Consider the following 20,399-nt stretch of genomic DNA (forward strand, 5'->3'; position numbering starts at 1 on the left):
TGGGCACATGCACCTGGAGTGTTTTTCAAGCCTCCAGGTCCAGGACTTGAACCTCAGTTGGGCTATGTGGGAGTGTAGCACCTTAACCACTAGGCCATATGCTGGCCCTGTGTGTGACATTTTTTAGACAGGATCTTGCCATGTGTCAATTCTTCTGCCTCAGCCTCCCAAGTAGCTGGGGCCACAGGTACATGCACCATGCCCAGTTCTTTCAGATAGTGTCTTACTATGTTGCCCATGCTGGCTGTAAGCTCAAGATCATCCTGCCTTAGCCTCCCCAGTAGCTGGGACTACAAGCAAGCATCACCATGTCCAGCTTTTGAGGGTGGGGTGGGAATCAAACTTGGCTTCCCATGTTGTGTCAACCTAGCAAACAGCAGCATTCAGCATGCACTACTATGACGACCCTATGTGTTAGTGAAAGAGAGTGCACAAGTGCACACACACGCATTTAGAAGGGATGGGTATTTTTGACAAGGTCTTTCCATGTTGCCATCCTTCCTGTCCCAGATTCACAATTAGCCAGGACCACAAGCACACCCCACCACGCCTGGCCTGTCTAGGTTGGACAAGGTATCAAACCCTGGCCAGCCATGCACCCCCAGCCATTGCACAGTAGCATCCTCTTGCCTATTTCATCACAACTGGGCCAATAAAATAATTTTTAAAAGATAACTTTTTTCCAATTACTTTCACCCCTTTTCCCACTTTTCTTTTTTCCCTAAATAGGAACAGTCTGATATTTTCTTCAAAGCATGGAGACATACCCTTATGCCCACTTATTATACTTAAATGTTACACAATAATTAACAGTTTTAAATAACTAATATGCCAGGGAACCAGCAGTTAGTGTAATGGCTATGTCGCTGGACTCCCACGTAGTCGACCGCGGTTCGCATCCTGGACCCGGTGGCTTAAAACTCACGCCGGGCGCGTGTGTGTGCATGCCCAAGATCCCGAGAGGAGAATGGAGGAGAAGGGATTGTGGCGTGACCATCCCCCCCCCGGGGGGGGTGATTTCTCGCTTTCTGTCTCTATGTCTCTCTCTGTCTGTCTGGTGAGCGCACGCACCCTATAGTGAAAACCTCTAAAAAAAGAAAAAAAAATAATTAATATGCTATTCCTAAACATTTTTGTTAAATACAATGATCACAGGCGATACAACTTTGGGTTGAAAGGCAACTTCAACACCATATAATCACACAGTGTCTTTTTACAGAAAGAGAAAGAGGTTTCAAGAGACTGACTTTTCTTTAAAGTCATATTTAGAGGCAAAAACCAAGAGAAGCAGAGTCCTACTAGCATGTTCTTTATATGCCAAACTAGTTAATGATATTGGTATAGGAACCCTTTATGTATAATCAAAACTTAGTTTGATTAAAAACAAAAACCACTTCGGGAATCAGCAGTTAGCGTAATGGCTATGTCGCTGGACTCCCACGTAGTCAACCGTGGTTTGCGTCCCGGACCCGGTGGCTTAGAACTCACGTCGGGCGCGTGTGCGTGCGTGCCCAAGATCCCGAGAGGAGAATGGAGGAGAAAGGATTGTGGCGTGACCATCCCCCCGGGGGGGTTGATTTCTCGCTTTCTGTCTCCATGTCTCTCTCTGTCTGGCTGGCGAGCGCACGCACCCTATAGCAAAAACCTCTCAAAAAAAAACCAAAACAAAACAAAACAAAACCCACTTGTACATAACATAAAATCAATCCCTTTATTCAGCAAACATTTATGGAATACCAACTCTATACAAAAACTACATTAGATACCTTTCTATCTTGAGATTTTTTTTAAAGAAAAAAAAAGTGGGGCCAGCAGGTGGCGCTAAGGCAGTTGGATCCCACATGGTCAATTCCACACTCAGAGTTCCAGAACAGGTGGGATGAGAATCACGCCAAGAGTGTGTGTGCTCAAAATTCCGAGAAGACATTGGAGAAGAGATTGTGGCATGGCTATCCCTCTTAGGGGGTGATTTCTCACTTTTCCTCTCTCTGGCAAGCGCACGTGCCCTATAGCAAAAGCTTTTTTTTTTTTTTTTTAAAAAAAAGGCCATCCCCATGGTCTGGTGGTTAAGAGGTCCAGATCCACAAAACTGACTATGTGGTTTGAATCCCAACTGGGTGGTTTTAGAAACATACCATGGGGACTGGCAGGTGGCGTGGTGTTTAAAGGCACTAGACTCCCACATGGCTAACCATGGTTTGAGTCCTGAACCTAGTGGCCTGCTTTCTCAATTTCCCTTTCTCTCTCACTCTGTCCCTCTAAATAAATAAATTAATTAGTTAATGAAGTTAAATAAAATAATTCCTAAAAGAAAAAAAAAAAACATGCCCTTGGTGGGAGGGCAGCAGGGAACACAGTGGGTTCAAGTCCTGGACTCGGTGGCTTGAAACTCAGGCCAGGAACACTTGCATGCATGGCCAAAATCCCGAGAGAAGTAGCTGTTATAAAATAGTGTCCACTTAATTACAGTGTCTGGTTGACATAAATTTGTGTCACCAAGAGAAATTTTCCAGAAATAAAAACACATATTGCCAATTATTTGCTCTCTTGACAAACCTACACCACTATGTAACAAAATCCTGTATATCCAGAATTGATTAGAACCAAGGTTATTCTCATTTCAAAAAAATAAAAAATATTCCACACAAATGGATATCTAAAACAATACAAGTGTGCTCAAACCAAAAACTTAAAAGAGAACCTTGAAAAGTTCAAATTTCCATTTGGGGTGTGTGTATCTATATCTATACATCTATAGGTATAGGTAATGATATACATGTATATCTCTACATATGTGTATATATACATATATTTGAGAGACTTTTGCTATAGGGTGCATGCTCACCAGAGACATAGTAAGTAAGAAATCAACCCTGAGGGGGGATAGCCACCCTGTAATCCTTTCTCTTCCCTGTAATCCTCTTGGGATTTTGGGCAGGCACACACACGCGCCTGGAGTGAGCTTTAAGCTGCTGGGTCCAGGACTGGAACTGTGGTCAACTATGTGGGAGTCCAGTGATGTAACCATTATGCCATTTGCTGATCCCCAAAACAGACTTTCAAGCAAATGAACCTGGCTTCAATAGTGTTTCTACCATTTAGCCTATATGTGAGGAAATCATTTAATTTCTCCAAGTCTCAATTTCATCCTCTGTATAAAGGGGAAAAAGCTATCTTTTTCTTAGGACTGTTATGAAGATTAAGTGAGAAAGTACATGGAGCACACATAAGCAGCAGTAGTCTCTTTAGCAACTTTGAATTGCTCCAAGTTTCTCAAAGGCACTTTGGCAGTCTATCATTAGTTGGGAGCCTGAAACCAATTTCTGGAACATGGAAAGGGTACCCTACAGGACTGTCAAGTTTCAGCCCTGTTTAACAACAGGAAACGTGGATAAAAACAAGCCACATTATATTGAGCTGATGATTATAATGGGATTCTGTTGCAGCTGGTGAGGTCGTTAAACAAAAAAAAACTAGGAACAAAAGACATTCATGGTTGAAGCACACTTTAAATATTACAAAGTTAAGATATTAGGTAGTAAAACATTTTAAACTACTTGGGTTCCAGTAGTCTATTAAGCCTAAAACTGTCTTTAACAGGACAAACTGTAAAACTGTACTTCTTTTGTGATAATTTTTAATCCATTTATAGAACATCAGAACCTAGTAAAAAGTGAAAGCATATTTATAATTTGCAAAGTTAGCTAAAATTATTTCTATCATGTGCCAAGATAAGAAAAGGACATATCACCATAAGAAACAGTATATCATTACTGAGAATCCCCACTGGAAGCCTTCTTAAGAGGGGCATTGTAAATCATAATAAAATAATGACCATTATTTATTATTAAGTCGGTGCCAAAAACTACACCAACACTTGATATGTTTTAGCTTCTTTGGTCCTCAGAACCCTCCTGTTGTATAGTTATCTCATTTTCTCTAATTTTTTTAGAACAAAAAAAGTAAAACGTGAGTCAAATTGGGTTATTAAAATGACATAGTTTAGTAAATAGAAGGGCCAGAATTTGGCATTCTGACTCCAGAGCCCACTCCCATGACCACTTTGAGCTATGGCCTTCTCTCTGGGTAAGATTTTAAAAAATGATGGTTATGAAAATGTTATACCTGGTGCTGTGTATGAGCACCAAAGTAAAGGCAATCAGCAATGCTTTTGAGTTGGACTGAACTGATTAAGTCAAAGGCTCTGAATCATGGCCTGCCTTAACAACTACAATCAGTGCCTAATTGACTTGGCACTATCAGAGAATGAAATAATCAAGTAGTCCATATATAGAACTTCCAGAGGATAAGCTTTTCGCTGAATACCAAACTTCTTACATTAACTATTGTTGAGTTTAAAATTTCGAAAGCAGGGGCCAGCAAATGGTGTGGTGGTTGGGATGCTGGACTCCCACATGGCTGACTGTGGTTTGAGTGCTGAATCTGGTGGCTTGTTTTCTCACGTTTCCTCTCTTTCTGGTGTGTGCATGTGCCCTATAGCAAATTGGAAATTAATATAATAATAATAAAATTAATAATTTTTTAAAAATTCAAAAGCAGTTTGAAAATAAGTACATCAATAGGGTAAGACTTGCAGTTTCAGTAATGCTATCTTCGAAAATATCTTAAACAAAGGATGTAACTGTCCCTTCCTTAATTATCATGCTCAAATACATTATGTTTTAATACACTAATAATGCCCTGTGGGGATCCTAAAGTGTAGGAGATTCATTTGCCTTCACACTAAATCACCAGAGGCTACTATGCTTTGGAATGCCTGTTTGATAGTTTTATGTTTCCTTCCTCACTAAGTGGTCACTTCTTGCAGTTGGCCATGTGCCTGCCCTTAAAAGCTTTCTTCCCACTCCCCTTTTAATTTTTGCTTCTAATCTGCATTGAGCTGAGAAACTAGACTTTTTAAAAGTGGAATTGCATGGTAAAGGGATTCTGGGGGCTCACCCATGAGACTTATGTCAAGACCTTATTATGAACTTTGTGGCACTTCTGGTGCTGTTTGGAGGATTTTTAGATGCTTATTTCTTCTTTTCAGCTCTATCCAAGAATTGTCATTATCAAAGAAGTTGCTGCCAGTTAAATGAGGTGTTAATCATCTTTGGTATCCCCAGACAACTCTTCTCTGTTCTTCAGTCTCTAATTTCAAAGTAGGGATTAAAACATTAAACTATTTCAGGGTGTTTATGTGCCTAAAGAAAACAACTGTTCATATGTTCAAATTTAAGAAGGGGAGGGAGGGTAGACTATGGCCCACAAAATTTGAAAAGTGCATGCACGCATTAGCTCTTTCCTTTTGCTTCATTGCCCCACTGAAAGCAAGATGGGTCATCAGCAGCTTTACTGGAGCCACCCTTGAAAATTCGGCCAGGTTCTCACTCTTGCCACGTGTGCTCGAACCGGCAGTCTGATCTGGACATACGGCTACAACATGTGCCATCAGTGTTTACAGGCTTCATCAAGTTGGACTAAATGATCTTCCTAGAATGGATTGTCCAAGAATGGAATTGTTTGGCTATTTGTATATAAAGTAAAATAAATTTTAAAAAGAAGGGGAGGGAGAAATCGGGAGATTAAGTGTAAAGAAAATTAAATTCTACTTTTGGCTTCCAACAACTAGGTACAAGATCTCAAGCGAGGATTTTTAAAGTTCTTGTAATTATAAAAAATTTTATCTGAAGATGCTTCATTAGTTCAGGAGTGAAGATATAATTTATACTATTATTAACTAAATCTTATGTCTTCAGATATCTCTTAAATTTGAGATATATTATGTGAAACATGGACGTAAGCTGACAGACACACACATTCAGAAATGCCAGTAATACTTTGCTACATCTAGTTAACTAGAAAAATATTCAGAATATTCCATAGATACTAAAAGGGCAAATTAGATGTATCCTTTTTACATGGTAAGAACAGTAATTTTTTTCCAGAAAAAGTATAAATACCTATATAGATGACTTTTTCCAACATGAGTAAAAATCTTTGAGAACCCTGAAGTTACATACAGATATTTGATGGTATACTCTACTTTAAAGAAAATCTAACAAACCTAAATGAGTTCTTCAAATGTTCGTTTTTCATTTCAAAAAGTTTTATCATAGGATACCTTCAAATAAGATATTTTATATGTATTTAAATATCTTACTGTCAAAGTTTTATTTAAATAATAAATGTTCTTACAAACAAAAACTTAAACTTTAAAGAGCTAAACTCTTATTTATGTAATACCTAAACTACATTAAAAAAAACACCTCCAACATACTAATACAATATACAAATAGTAAATCTTTCTTTAAATTTTATTTAACTTTATTTATTTACTCATTTTAATTTGACCAGAGAGGGACAGAGCGAGAGTGAGAGAGGGAAAGAAAGTGGGAGAAAGACAAAGTGAGAAAGCGAGGCTCCAGGTCCAGAACTCGAACCTGGTCAGCCATATGGGAGTCCAGAGCCCTTAACCACCACGGCACTTACAGGATTCACAAATAGTAAATCTTTAAGAAGAGTTTTCTAATCTTTAATTGACACATAATAATTATATATATTTACAGGTACAATGAGCTACTTTGAATACATGTATACATTGTGGAGTAACTAAATCAAGTCAATAAATACATCCATTACAGGCACTTCTCATATAAAATCTGTGTCCCATTCCTATAACTAAGTCGATAAGTGAACTGGTTCATAAATGAGGCGCTTAACAGTCAATATTTTGTGGTGTGTCATGAAGCCACAGGGTATGTATTTTGCAACAGATATTACATGATAACACACTAAAATAACATACACAAAAAGCATACAATACATAAGCACCAGAAAAATTACAACACACAACACAATAACATAAGTCTGGAGTAATAGTTTTTATTTATTCTGAATACTACTATGGGTACATAATAAAGCACAAATTTATAAATGAAATATGCAGTCTTGCATGACAGTGGATGCTTTATGTTGAATACTAACCAATTGTGAGAACAGGACAAAGACTGAGAAAAGGGATTCCCAAGACTAAAACGGACTGAGAGAAGGGGATACTCCACGCACTGTAGAAGTGGTCACTGGTCATAAATCTGAGTGGACTTTCTAAACAGGTAGGTTGTAGGTACTTCAAATACGTGTTTTTGTGGTAAGAATATCTGAAATTTACTTAGCATTTTTGAAATATATATTATTATAGAAAAGATGGGGCTAGCCCCATAGCCTATAGTGGTTAAATTGAACCAGATCCCACATGGCTGACCATGGTTCAAATTCCAGCCCTGGCAGCTTGGAAAACACACCAAGTGTGTATGTGTGCATGCTCCAAATCCAAACAGGATGGAGAAATAGAGAAGAGATTGCAGTGTGACCACACCCCACTGGGGGCTGCTTTCTCCCTTTGTCTCTCTGTCTCTAGTGAGCATGAGTGCCCTCTGGCAATTAAAATATAAGCATAATTAAATACATCATTAAGTATAGTTACTATGCTGTACAACAGATCTCAAAAATTTATTCCTTGGAGCCAGCAGGTGGCATGGTGATTCTAGTCCCGGACCTGGCGGCTTGCTTTCTCATTTTTCTCTCTGTCTCCTTCTGGTCAATTAAAAGATAAATAATAACAACAAATAAAATTAAATAAATCTTTTAAAAAAATTATTCCTCATATTCATCTGAAACTTTGTAACCTATGACCAACATTTCCCCATACCTTCCCTCCCACCACTTCTTAGACTCTGATCATCACCTCTCTGCTGCTTCTTTTTTGGAGGGTTTTGTCTGTTGCTATAGGGCGCATGCGCTCACCAGAAAGACAAAGAGAGACAGACAGAAGGCGAGAAATCACCCCATGGGGGGATGGCCATGCCACAATCCCTTCTCTTCCATTCTACTCGCAGAATCTTGGGCACACACGCAACACACGCACGACGTGAGTTTAAGCCATGGGGTTCGGGACCGTGGTCGATTACATGGGAGTCCAGCAACATAGCCATTAAGCTAACTGCTGGTCCCAGTCACCTCTCTGCTTCTATGAGTTCAACTTTTTTTATTTTTTAATTAATTAATTAATTTTTTGGAGAGGTTTTTGCTATATTGCGCGTGCGCTCGCCAGAAAGACAGAGAAAGACAGAGGGAGACAGAAAGCGAGAAATCACCCTGCAGGGGGGATAGATACGCTGCAATCCCTTCTCCTCCATTCTCCTCTTGGGATCCTGCGCACACATGCACACACACCCGGTGTGAGTTTAAGCTGTCAGGTCCGGGACGCGAACCGCAGTCGACTATGTGGGAGTCCAGCGACACAGACATTACACTAACTGCTGTTCCCTATGAGTTCAACTTTTTCAGATTCCACATATAAGTGAGATCATGTGATACAGGTTGATTGTTCCTTATCTGAAATGCTTAGGAATAGAAGTGTTTCTGATTTTTTCAGATTTTGGAATATTTGCATACACATCATGAGATACGTTGAGGATGAGACCAAAGTTTAAACTTGAAATTCATTTACATTTTATATGAACCTTATGCTCATAATCCACAGGTAATTTCATATATTTTTATATTGCAGCATTTTTGGTTGTGATCTGTCATACATCAGGTATGTAATTTTCCACTTGTGGCATCACATCGGTGTTCAAAAATTCTCAGATTTGAAATGTTTCAGATTTAGAATTTTCGGATTAGGGATGGTGGTCAACCTGTATGATGCTCTGTCTATACTGAACATGTACAGACATTTTTTTGTAATTATTCCTTAAACAATACACAATTAACAACTATTTATATAGCATTTATACTATATTAAGTATATAAGTAATCAACAGATTATTTAATGTACACAGGAGAATGTGCATAGATTATATAAGAATATTGTGTCATTTTATAGAATGACTAAATATACATGGATTTTGGTATCTACAGAGTGGGGAACCAATCCCCCATGGATACTTAGGGACAAATCTATTTCTTCCAGTTCTTGTATTAAAGAAACTGAATTTTACATGGTCTGAATTTTGTTGATTGCGTCTCCATGGTGACATGTCATAAGAAATATTTTAAAGGAAAATATTCATAAGAGATTTGAGGACTGGCAAGTATCCAAGGAAAATTATAAAAACCTTTAAAAACAGTATCAGAAAGACTGGCACTCAGAATGCGCTAAGATTTCAAAGAATAGATACAAAGATTTTAATTTTTAAATTTAAGAAATGTTTCCTTTATTCATTATAGAGCATATACATATGAGAGGGGGAGAAACAGAGAAAGACAAATGGGAGCACCTTCCACAGGGTCTGACTCATGCATGATCCCCCCCTCCAGTCCTTTGGTCTGTTGGATCCTGAGCACTTGTTTGTATGCCGATTTGTATCTAGCTGACTGGGTCCGAGATTCAAACCATGGTTGCCATGTGGGATCCAGCTTCTCTTGAGCAGCACATTATTGCTGAGCCATGGAAATGGCCTGATTTTCTTTAATTATAGTGAGAACAGGAACAACAAAAAGAGCGAGCAGATGTGCTGATGTATGGATAAATACATATTATTATAATGTAAAAGGCTGCCTCAATACTTTTTAAAATTTTGTTATTAAGGTTATTGATAGGGCCAGCTCCAAGGCCTATTGGTTAAAGGAACTGGATTGGTTATGGCTAACTGTATATACCAGACATGGACCCAGTACTGTGAAAAAACATGCCAATGCATTATATGTGTGTGCTCCAAATCCCGATAGGTTGGAGAAATGGAAGAGTAGGGATTGTGGTGTGATCATTCCCTATAGGGACCCTCCCTCTCTGTCTTCCTGTCTCTCTCTGGAAAGCATAACCACACTCTGGTAATTAAAAAAATAGAAGATTTACTGATAGACCAGAAGAAGAAAAACAAATTGTAGAATGAAGAAACTAAATCCCAAGGCACTCAAGGAGATAAAAGTATCTATTTTATTTCCTTTTTTTTTTTCTTTTTTCTTTTTTTTCTTTTTGGAGAGGCTTTTGCTATAGGGCGTGTGTGCTCGCCAGACAGACACACAGAGATAGAGAGACAGAAAGAGAGGAATCACCCCCCTAGGGGGGATGGCCACGCCACAATCCCTTCTCCTCCATTCTCCTCTTGGGATCTTGGGCACACACGCACACGTGTCTCCTCTTGAGATCTTGGGCACACACGCACACGTGCCCAGCGTGAGTTTAAGCCACCGGGTCTGGGACTCGAACCGTGGTAGACTACATGGGAGTCCAGCGACATAGCCATTACGCTAACTGCTGGTCCCAAAAGTACCTATTTTAAATAGGTCCAGTCCTAATGTCCCAGACAAATCTCAGTATATCTGAGAATTTGCAGAGCTCCATCCCGTCTTAAAACCTCTGAGCACAGGCAATAATCTCCCAAATAGACAGGTGGGATTACATCAGATTAAGGAGTTTCTGCACAGCAAAGGACACTGTAATTAGTGTGAATTGACAACCCTCAGGATGGGAGAGAATCATTGTTAACTGTGCCTCAGATAAAGGACTGATAATCAGAATACACAGGGAACTCAGGAAGAAAATGACTGACCCAATTAAAAGATGGGGAAATGAGCTGAATAAACAACTATCTAAGGAAGACATACAAAATAGCCAAAAAGCATATGAAAAAAAATGCTCAGCATTCCTTCTTGTAAAGGAGATGCAGATCAAAATCACAATGAGATACCACCTAAGGCCAGTCAGAACAGCAAAGATTAAAAAAACAAATAATGCTAAGTGCTGGAGGGCATATGGTGAAGGGAGAACACTCCTACACTGTTGGTGGGAATGTAAATTGGTCTGGCCATTGTGGAGAACATTATGGAGGTTCCTCAAAGAAACTACCATATGATCCAGTATATGATCCAGTAATTCCATTCCTGGGTATCGACCAAAAGGACAGGAGAGCACTCAGTCGGAAAAGTGCTTGCACAACTATTTTCATTGAAGCATTATTCACGATTGCTAAGACATGGACCCAACCTAAATGTACACAAACAGATGAACGGATTGAAAAATTGAGGCATGGGGACCAGCAGGTGGCATGGTGGTAAAGGTGCTGGACACTCCCACATGGCTGACCACGGTTCAAGTCCTGGACCTGGTGGCTTGCTTTCTCACTCCCCCTCCCCCCATGTCTGTCTCTCTCTAGTCAAAATAAATGAATGAATAAATAAAATTAATTAAATCTTCTTAAAAAAAGAGAAAAATTGAGGCACATATACTCCATGGAATACTATTCAGCCATAAAAAACAACAAGGCCCTGGAATTTGATTGAAAGTGGACAAATATGGAAGATTTGTTGCTGAGTGAAGCAAGTTAGGCTATGAAAGAGAGACATCGTATGTCTCCACTTAACATATACCAACTGTCCGCACTCTATGGCAGAGACTGAAAGACTGGAGAACATATAAAAATTGTAATGGACACCAGAGACAAAGTGGAAAGAGAGTGTGGGAGGGGAAGAGCATAGGAAAGGAAATCTGGGGGGGAAATGGAGAGCTAAGACACTTGTGGGACACAGGTATTTCTTATCTGTTGATGAGAATGTGTATAATAGTCTCAACTGGGCTGGACTGAGGTATATATCATGGTGGGTAAAGTCTCTTCATAATCTAAATGATGTATAGCGATTTAATGTATGAATAATAAAAAAAATAAAGTGAAAACAAAACAAAACAAAAACTCTGAAGAATCAAGGAGAATGAAAGAGAATGCTATAAGGAAAGCAATCTAAGCAGATAGACACCACAATTATAGACAGATTCACTTGTCAATCCGAATCAAATTTAAGCATGTTTTTTACAAGCCTGAGGCAAGAAAAAAGATATTCGTTAGAAACTGGCAAACATTCACAGAAGCCAGTCATGCGAGATTAACCTAATTTCTTTTTTTGAAAGGGGTAGTGGCCTAGGACATAAAGGGCATATTGTATGCAAAATAATCTAGATTTAAGTACTAAATTTTCTTTTTTTTTAATAAGAAATAACCTCCCAGGGGGTATGGCCACATCACAATCCCTTCTTGCCCATTCTCCTCTTGGTATTTTGGGCATGCATGCACATGTACATGGTGTGAGTTTTCAGTCACTGGGTCCAGGACTCAAACCATGGTCAACTATGTGGGAGTTCAGTGACTCAGTCATTATGTCATCTACTTGTCCCAAGCACTAAATTTTCTATCCTACTTGATGTCCTATGCTACTTGATGTTTCTACTTATATCTAAGATGAGGACACTGATGGCATATTTACTAAATTTGTAGATGACAAGAAGTTGGGAGAGATCATTAATAATACACTGACCGACAAGATCCCCAAGTATTTTAACATGCTAGAACAATCGGTCAAATCTTAATAGAATAAAATATAGTAGTAGAGGGGCCAGCAGATGGTATAGCAGTTATGTTGCTGGACTCCCACATAGCCAACCGTGGTTCAAGTCCCAGACCCAATGGGTTGAAACTCATGCCGGGCACATGTGCGTGTGTGCCCACGATCCCAAGAGGAGAATAGAGGAGAAGGGACTGAAGCATGGTCATCCCCCCGGGGCGTAATTTCTCACTTTCTGTCTCTCTGTCTGTCTTACTGGCAAGCACACAAGCCCTATAGCAAAAACCTCTCAAACAAAACAAAACAAAAAAAACATTGTGTATTATTTGGGATATTTTAAAAGGAACACTGATTATTGTGTTGTCAGGAAAGTCACGCATATTTTTTTCTATGTTTTTCTATGCAAAAATGCGTCATGACTTTTCCAACAACCCAATAAATTGAACTTACCTGAAAGAGAGAAATCATTTAGCAAATATTCTAGAAACTGAGTGGAATGACATAAAGAACCAAGGAGAAGGTAAGCAAGAAAAGTAGCTGTCTTCAAATATGTAAGCATTATACAGTAGAATTAAGATAAAGAATAGAAATCACTAGACCAGCAGTTATGTTGCTGGACTCCCATTAGTCAACCACGGTTCAAGTCCCGGATCCAGTGGCATAAACTCACACTGGGCACATGTGCGTGCATGCGTGCTCAAGATCCTGAGAGAATAGAGGAGAAAGGGGTTGTGGCATGGCCATCCTCCCTGTGGGGGTGATTTCTCACTTTCTGTCTCTCTGTCTCTGTCTTTCTGGCAAGCACATATTCCCTATAACAAAAAACAAAAATTCTTCCAAAAAAAAAAAAAAAAAAAAAGAACAGAAATCACAAGGTAGGGGTCAGCCAAGTAGTATGATAGTTAAGGTGAATGGATTCCACATGGCTGAATGTACAGTTTAAATCCTGGACCTGACAGCTTGAAAAATATGCTGAGTGGGCCAGCAGGTAGCATGGTGGTTAAGGTACTGGACTCCCACATGGCTGATGTTAGTTCGTGTCTCAGATTTGGCAGCTTGAAAATTATGCCAGATGCATTTGCAATATTCAGAAGGGAGTAGAGAGGGGACTGTGTCGTCCCCCGTGGGGAGTGCTTTCTCACTTTCTCTCTCTCAGTTGCTCTCTAGCAAATCTTAAAAGAAATAAAATGGTTGGAACAGATGATCTCTGTTTCTATTTTTGTGTGTGTGTGTCTTTTTGCTATAAGGCACATGTTCTTGCTGGAGAGACAGATGGAAAGCAAAAGATAACCACCCAGGGGGAATGGCCATGTCGCAATCCCTTCTCCTTCATTCTTCTCTCAAGATTTTAGGCACACATGCACATGCTCCCAGTGTGAGTTTTAAGCTGCGGAGTCCAGGACTCGAACCGCAGTCGACTACATGGGAGTCCAGAAACATAACCATGACACCATCTGCTGGTCCCTCTGTTTCTATTTTTAGTCACAATTTTGCTAAAACTCAGTTTTCACACCTATGAAATGAAGGTATTGGATTCATTTGAGCCCTTAGGTCCCTTAATTCAGTCAACAAACTCTCAGTGGTTGTCTACCATAAGTCAAGTACTGACAGGCATTGGGGTATGGGGAGGGAAGATGGGAAAGACTCAGCATTTGTCCATGGAGAGGTCGCAATCTAGATGGGGATGCAAATAAAAGAACAGACTATTTCAATACAATGTGGGAACTGATGAACTATTTCAACACAATGATGAGAACCACAAGCATGTAATATCCTGGAAGCACAGAGGAAGGACAAAGAGAAAGGAATATATCTGGAAAAGATTCCTGAGAAAGTCTTTCTGCTATTTCTATAATAGAAAAGTGGACAAGGCTAAAAAGTGCTTTAAAACAATAAATAATGTGTCGATACATGAAACACTTCAGCTTAATGCTTTAAACTGGCACTTGCTAAAGGTGAATTTTTCTGCTTAATGATGGTTATATAGTTCATATCTTGGGAAAAGTCATGATGCATTTTTGCATGAAAAAATATTTAAATGGTTGAAGTTGGATATCTAATTTTTAAAAGTCAAGATGACAGCACTTTATGATTTTTGTTCTGTCCTAGGAATCCTACAATTTATATCTAAGTCATTTGACCTAATCAAATCTTTATGTGTGTTCGAGCTCTTTTCTTTCCTTTAACTTGACATACAGTACATTCCAACCATTAGAATCTTTCTAAGACAAAAACCAAAGCTTAATCAATGTAGAGATCAATAGTAAAGATGAAATTTTTATGAACTGAGGAGGCTAATTATTTTAGCTGTAATGTAGTAGAGAAGTGATCATTATAGAATCTATGATTACTTATTAATTGATTTAATCTTTGGGAAACTGGTAAATATATATTGACCTCACTTTTAGGATTTTAGATTTATCTTGGAAAGTATATATGGACAAATTCTGCATATAGGCTAATTTTGTATTGAGGTCTATTTTTCAATGTAAAATGTTAACTACATTCTATATTTGATATGCACAAAAGAGTTTATGTAGCATATAATAATTATGAAGCAATACAAATAAGATGAACTTCTGTGACTCACTGTGCTACCTGAGAATCAGAACAGCATCAATACTAGTGCAGCTATCCTGTGCTCTATTCTATCTACCTATCTCTCCCTTAGAGATAACTACTATCCCAGATTTTGTTTACTGTTCCCTTTTTATTCCTTTTCAGAGATTTTTTTGGGTTATTGTTTTGTTTTTGTTTTGTTTTTGGCCAGAGGACAAATGTGCTTGCTGGAGAGACGGAGGGAAAGTGAGAAAGCACTTCCCACGTGGCACAGTCCGTTTCTCCCTCCTTTTACGGATTTTAGGTATGTACAGACATGTACCTAGTGTGTTTTCAAGCTGCCAAGTCTGGGACTTGAATTGCACTGTTGGCCATGTAGGATCCAGCCACTTAACCATCAGGCCATAGGCTGACTCCCTCATTCATTTTTAAAAATCGTTTTACTGTACATGCACGCATCCCTAAACAATTCATTAAGTTTTGCTATTTTTGAGCTTTGCTTTCATCACTGAACATCCAAAGAAAAAAGTACTGACATTAAATAATACACTCAAAAACCTTAGAATTCCTATCAGAGTAAAGGCTGCTCTTGTCATTGCACATTCTATTGGGTCGTCGGGAAAGTCATGTAACATTTTTGCATAGAAAAACATAAAAAAAAAATCATGACTTATCCGACAACATAATAGTTATACTTAAATCTCACAAACATGTTCATATCTACTAATCTCCTTCCACTTTTCCTCCACCTAGAGTTTCCAGATTTAGCAACTAAAAATAAAGGATGCTGGGGCTCAGCCAAGTGGCATGGTGATTAAGGTGGCTACATCGCACATGTGTGGTTCAACTCCAGGACCCAGTGGCTTGAAAACACCCCATGCACATGTGTGTGCATGACTAAAATCTCAGTGAAGAATGGAGGTAAAGCAATTGTACCATAACCACCTGGGTGGGGGAAGCTTTCTAGCTTGCTTGCTTATTCTCTCTCTCTCTCTCTCTCGTGAGTGCACATGCCCTATAGCACATTTTAAAAAATATATAAGGGTGCCAGCAGGTGGTGTAGTTAGTGGTTGTGGAGCTGGACTCCCACATGGCCAACCATGGTTCAAGTCCCAGACCTGGCAGCTTGAAACAGTCAGGCACATGTGTGTGCAAGCCCATAATCCCAAGGTGAATGGAGAAGGAATTGCTGAGTGGCCATCCACCCCCGGGGGTTAATTTCTCACTTTCTCTCCCTCTGTTTCTCTCTGTGTCTCCAGCGAGTGTATGCACCCTATAACAAAAATCTGTGTGTGGGAAATATATGTAAGTGTGTGTGTATATACACGTATACACACTATATATACATATATATGTATGTATATACATATATAGATGGAGAGAGAGAGAGAGGATGCTCAGTTAAATTTTGGTTTCAGATAAACAATAAATACAGTTTTAGTATAAATACATTTATCTGAAATTGGAATTTAACTGAGTATCCTCTATCTAGAAACACCATTCCATCCCAAAGTTAATTAAGTGGACAATTCACCCTATAATCTGTTAAGTGTGTGATAAAGGGATAGAGCAGGAGAAAATACATGACCAAATGTGACTATAAATATTAAGTAGCAAAATGAATGAGGAAAATTTTGCATGTGTGTATTCAATAAAAGCTTTTCTAGACAGTGTATATGCCCAAATGCAAATGCCATATGCATGGTATTATGTAACTTTATCAAAAGTGCTCAGTGAAGACTAGGAAGGTATATTATTACTTTGGCTTAGATGTAAAAAACAAGATGTTTACTGCAACAAACCAACAAAAATCTCTAGATATGTAAATTTATTTAAAACTATTATTTATAAAGATGTTTATATGAAACTATCCCCAGTCAATGTGTTCAAAATGAGGTTAACTGGGAAAAGCAGTTAGCGTAATGGCTATGTCACTGAACTCCCATGTAGTCAACTATGATTCGAGCCCCGACCCAGTGGCTTAAATTCATGCCGGGTACATGTGCGTGTGTGCCCAAGATCCCCAGAGGAGAATGGAGCAAAAGGGATTGCAGAATGGCCATCTCCCCGGAGGGTGATTTCTGGCTTTCTGTCTCTCTGTCTTTCTGGCGAGCGCACGTGCCCTATAGCAAAAAACTCTACAAAAAATAATAATAATAATAATAAATGAAGTTAACTTATACAGGTCAATTAAACATCAATAGCCAACTTTCTAGGTAAATATCAATTAAAATTATGTTGTCATTAAGAAAAGAATTCAGGGGGGTAGGGCTGGCAGGTGGCATGGTGGTTAAGGTCGCTGGACTCCCACATGGCCGACTGTAGTTGAAATCCAGGACCTCGCCATTTGCTTTCTCGCTCTTCCCCGCTCCCTGCATCTCGCTCTGTCCCTGTCAGGTCAAATGAAAAAAGTTAAATAAATTCTTAAAAAAAAAAAAAAAGAATTCAGTTACAACATATATAAAGTCATTTTGGGTTACTCTGCTTGCCTTCTAAAAAGCACATTATAACGGGATCAGCAGTTAGCGTAATGGCTATGTCGCTGGACTCCCACGTAGTCGACCGCAGTTTGCATCCCAGATCCGGTGGCTTAAAACTCATGCCGGGTGTGTGTGTGTGCGTGCCCAAGATCCTGAGAGGAGAAGGGACTGCGATGTGGCCATCCCCCCTGGGGGGTGATTTCTCGCTTTCTGTCTCTCTGACTCTCTCTGGCGAGCGCATGCGCTCTATAGTGAAAACCTCTCCCAAAAAAAAAGAAAAAGAAAAATAAACACATTAGAAGTACTTCAGATATATTATTTCTATATCAATCAAAAATCTGATAAGCCTTCTGCATGCACTATGAAGTAGAATTTGCTTCTCTGTTAATGCATAATTTTAATATCTTCTCACAACCTGGAGTACTAATAGCTATGATAATAGATATGAATAGGAATTGATACAAGTTTGTATTAAGAACCCATATAGATTAGATGCCCTAAATAGAAGCTGGTTCCCACCACCTTGTCTGACTTACTGCAGAACTCACATTTTGAAATCAGCTATTGACATGGCTGGCCAAAGTAGGAATCTACAATGGTTTTTTGGTGCTCCAGTGATTGGTTTCTCTCCAGGCAATTATTGGATCACTGTTTCCAACTTTAAACTCAGATCTTCATCACTCATGTGCCTTGGCCTTAGGGTAATCACGACTTAAAACCACAGGACAAGTGCTTATTTTTTAAAAAGAACTTTGCATTTCTGGGATTTCACAAAGCCAGAGCCCATAAGCCATCCTACTTTAGCTTCTCACTCAATCGCTATAGACCGATCTTCTGCCTTTGGGACATGGTGTTTCTCTACTCCTTACCTGCAGGTTAACTGAAAACACACACACACAGTCTGTAAGCCTTCTGCAAATAGGGAAGAATCAGTATGTAACTAACCTACATTTGCCACCTGCTTCATATTCAAATAAACAATTAGGACTTCATATACCCACCTCCTAAACTACAAAAATATTGGGTTGTTGAAAAAGTCATGATATATTTTTGCATAAAGATAGAAAAAAAAGCCATGACTTTTCTGACAACCCAATAAAATATAAAAGCAATCTTACACTTAACATCCCCATTTCCAGACTTCTCACTATACTGATGAAAAGAGTGTATCAAACAGTTGGTCAAAACACAACAAAATGGACTAACATGACTTCTTTTTTCTGTAAAGGGACTCATTCTTTTTTTTTTTTTTTAAGACTCTGAGAAAGAAAAAGATGGTTGGCTTTGAAGAAGTCTCTTGTCAGGTTGCAAAATTCGTGACTACTAAAGAGGTAGTAAAAAAGAGCAATGACATGGAAAGAGGTACTAAAGAATGAGTCAGCTGGAAAATAGCTAGTTGCTTGGGAAACATTTTTCTTATAGGAAGGTGACTACAAAAGGGTTTGAAAATAACCTATGTTTCATTTTATATTTTTTGTCCTTCTCTTCTTTCTGCCTTTTCTGTAAGGAAAATATAAAAGTAAGATGAACCTAAGTGGTGTGTCAAGGAACTGGATCAAGCAGAACAAACAACAGATTGCCTGTACAAAGAAGGTGCTGAGATTCTAAGGTCCTTGGAGGTGAACAGGATATGAGCATAGATAAGGCCTTAGCCAGTCATAAAGTAAGCAGCTAATTAAAGGGTTTTGATTTCTAAAGTCAAGCAAGCTAAAACAGTAAGATCTAATAGCAAACTAAGACCAACACTAAAGTGCTAAGCCTAAACAGGGAATCAGAAGGTTTCTGGTATTTGAAAATCATTAATATAAAAAATGTTTTGCCCACTAAGGCCAGCCAGGAAAACAACAAGAAAAAAAGAAAAAAGGCAAAAAAACAAATAGACATATAGGGCCAGCTGATAGGGTGGTGGTTGGGGTGGCTGGGTGCCATAAGGCTGACTGAATAGTTTGACTTCTGGACCCAGTGACTTAAAAAGCATGCCAAGTGCTCACTTCGGCAGCACATAGACTAAAACTGGAACAATACAGAGAAGATTAGCATGGCCCTGTGCAAGGATGACACACAAATTCACGAAGTGTTCCATATTTTTAGGACAGAAATACATTCAGCTGGAAAAACACTTACATATCCATGTTTATTGCGGCATTATTCACAATTGCTAAGACATAGAACCAACCCAAATGTCCATGAACAGATGAATGGACTGAAAAAGTGTGCAATATATACACTATGGAATACTTCTCAGCCATAAAAAACAAGACCCTGGCATTTAATAGAAAGTGGACAAATATGGAAGATATTTGAAGAAAGTGAAGAAAGTAAGACCATGAACGAGGGGCATCATATGACCCCACTTAAAATACACTGAATGTCTGCACTCTATGGCAAAAACTGAAAGATTGGAAGGTATAAAAGCATGGCAAGCAAGGGGGCCAGCAGGTGGCACAGTGGTTAAGGGTGTTGAACTCCCACGTTTCCAACTGCTGTTTCAGCTGCAAACCTGGCAGCTAGCTTCCTCACTTTCCCTCTCTCTGTCCCTCTCTGATCTAATTAATTAATTAATTTTGGGGGGTAAAAAAAAAGCATGGTAAGCAACTGTGAATACTAGAGACAGTGTGGGAGGAGGATGGGAAATAAGGGAGAGTGAGGGGGGAAATCAAGGAGAAAAAGAAAGAAAATATTTAAGAAACACAAAAATGGAAAATAATCTGTTGACGAGAACATGTATGGTAATACCTTTGACTGGACTGATATACAGTAAATTCAGGCTGGGAAAATCCATTTTTTTATGCTGTAGTAATATACAGTGATTGAATGTAAAAAAAAATAGTACAAAAAGAAAAAAAGGCATGCCAGAAATGCATGTGCACATGTGTGTGTGTGTGCGTGTGTTTAAAATCCCAAGGAGATGGAAAAGAAGGGACCGCAGTGCAGCTATCCTCCCTGAGTGTGCTTTCTCACTTTCTCTCCCTTTCTCTCTCTGTACATGTACCCTGAAGCAAATTTAAAAAGTGTGTG

At 39.0% G+C, this 20,399-nt stretch overlaps 1 protein-coding gene and 1 non-coding gene across 2 annotated transcripts in view; one reads left to right on the top strand and one right to left on the bottom strand.

The window, feature by feature from the left end:
* WDR44 (WD repeat domain 44) overlaps positions 1-20,399 on the bottom strand; it is a 146,875-nt gene that overhangs the window by 106,918 nt on the left and 19,558 nt on the right. The gene's annotated exons all lie outside the window — the stretch shown is intronic.
* On the top strand, positions 19,365-19,470 carry LOC114006105 (U6 spliceosomal RNA). The gene has a single exon (XR_003547868.1). It is a non-coding gene; the product is annotated as a U6 spliceosomal RNA (small nuclear RNA).

The sequence above is a fragment of the Tupaia chinensis genome, unplaced genomic scaffold (assembly GCF_000334495.1).
Source record: "Tupaia chinensis unplaced genomic scaffold, TupChi_1.0 Scaffold145659_1, whole genome shotgun sequence".
NCBI lineage: Eukaryota > Metazoa > Chordata > Mammalia > Scandentia > Tupaiidae > Tupaia > Tupaia belangeri.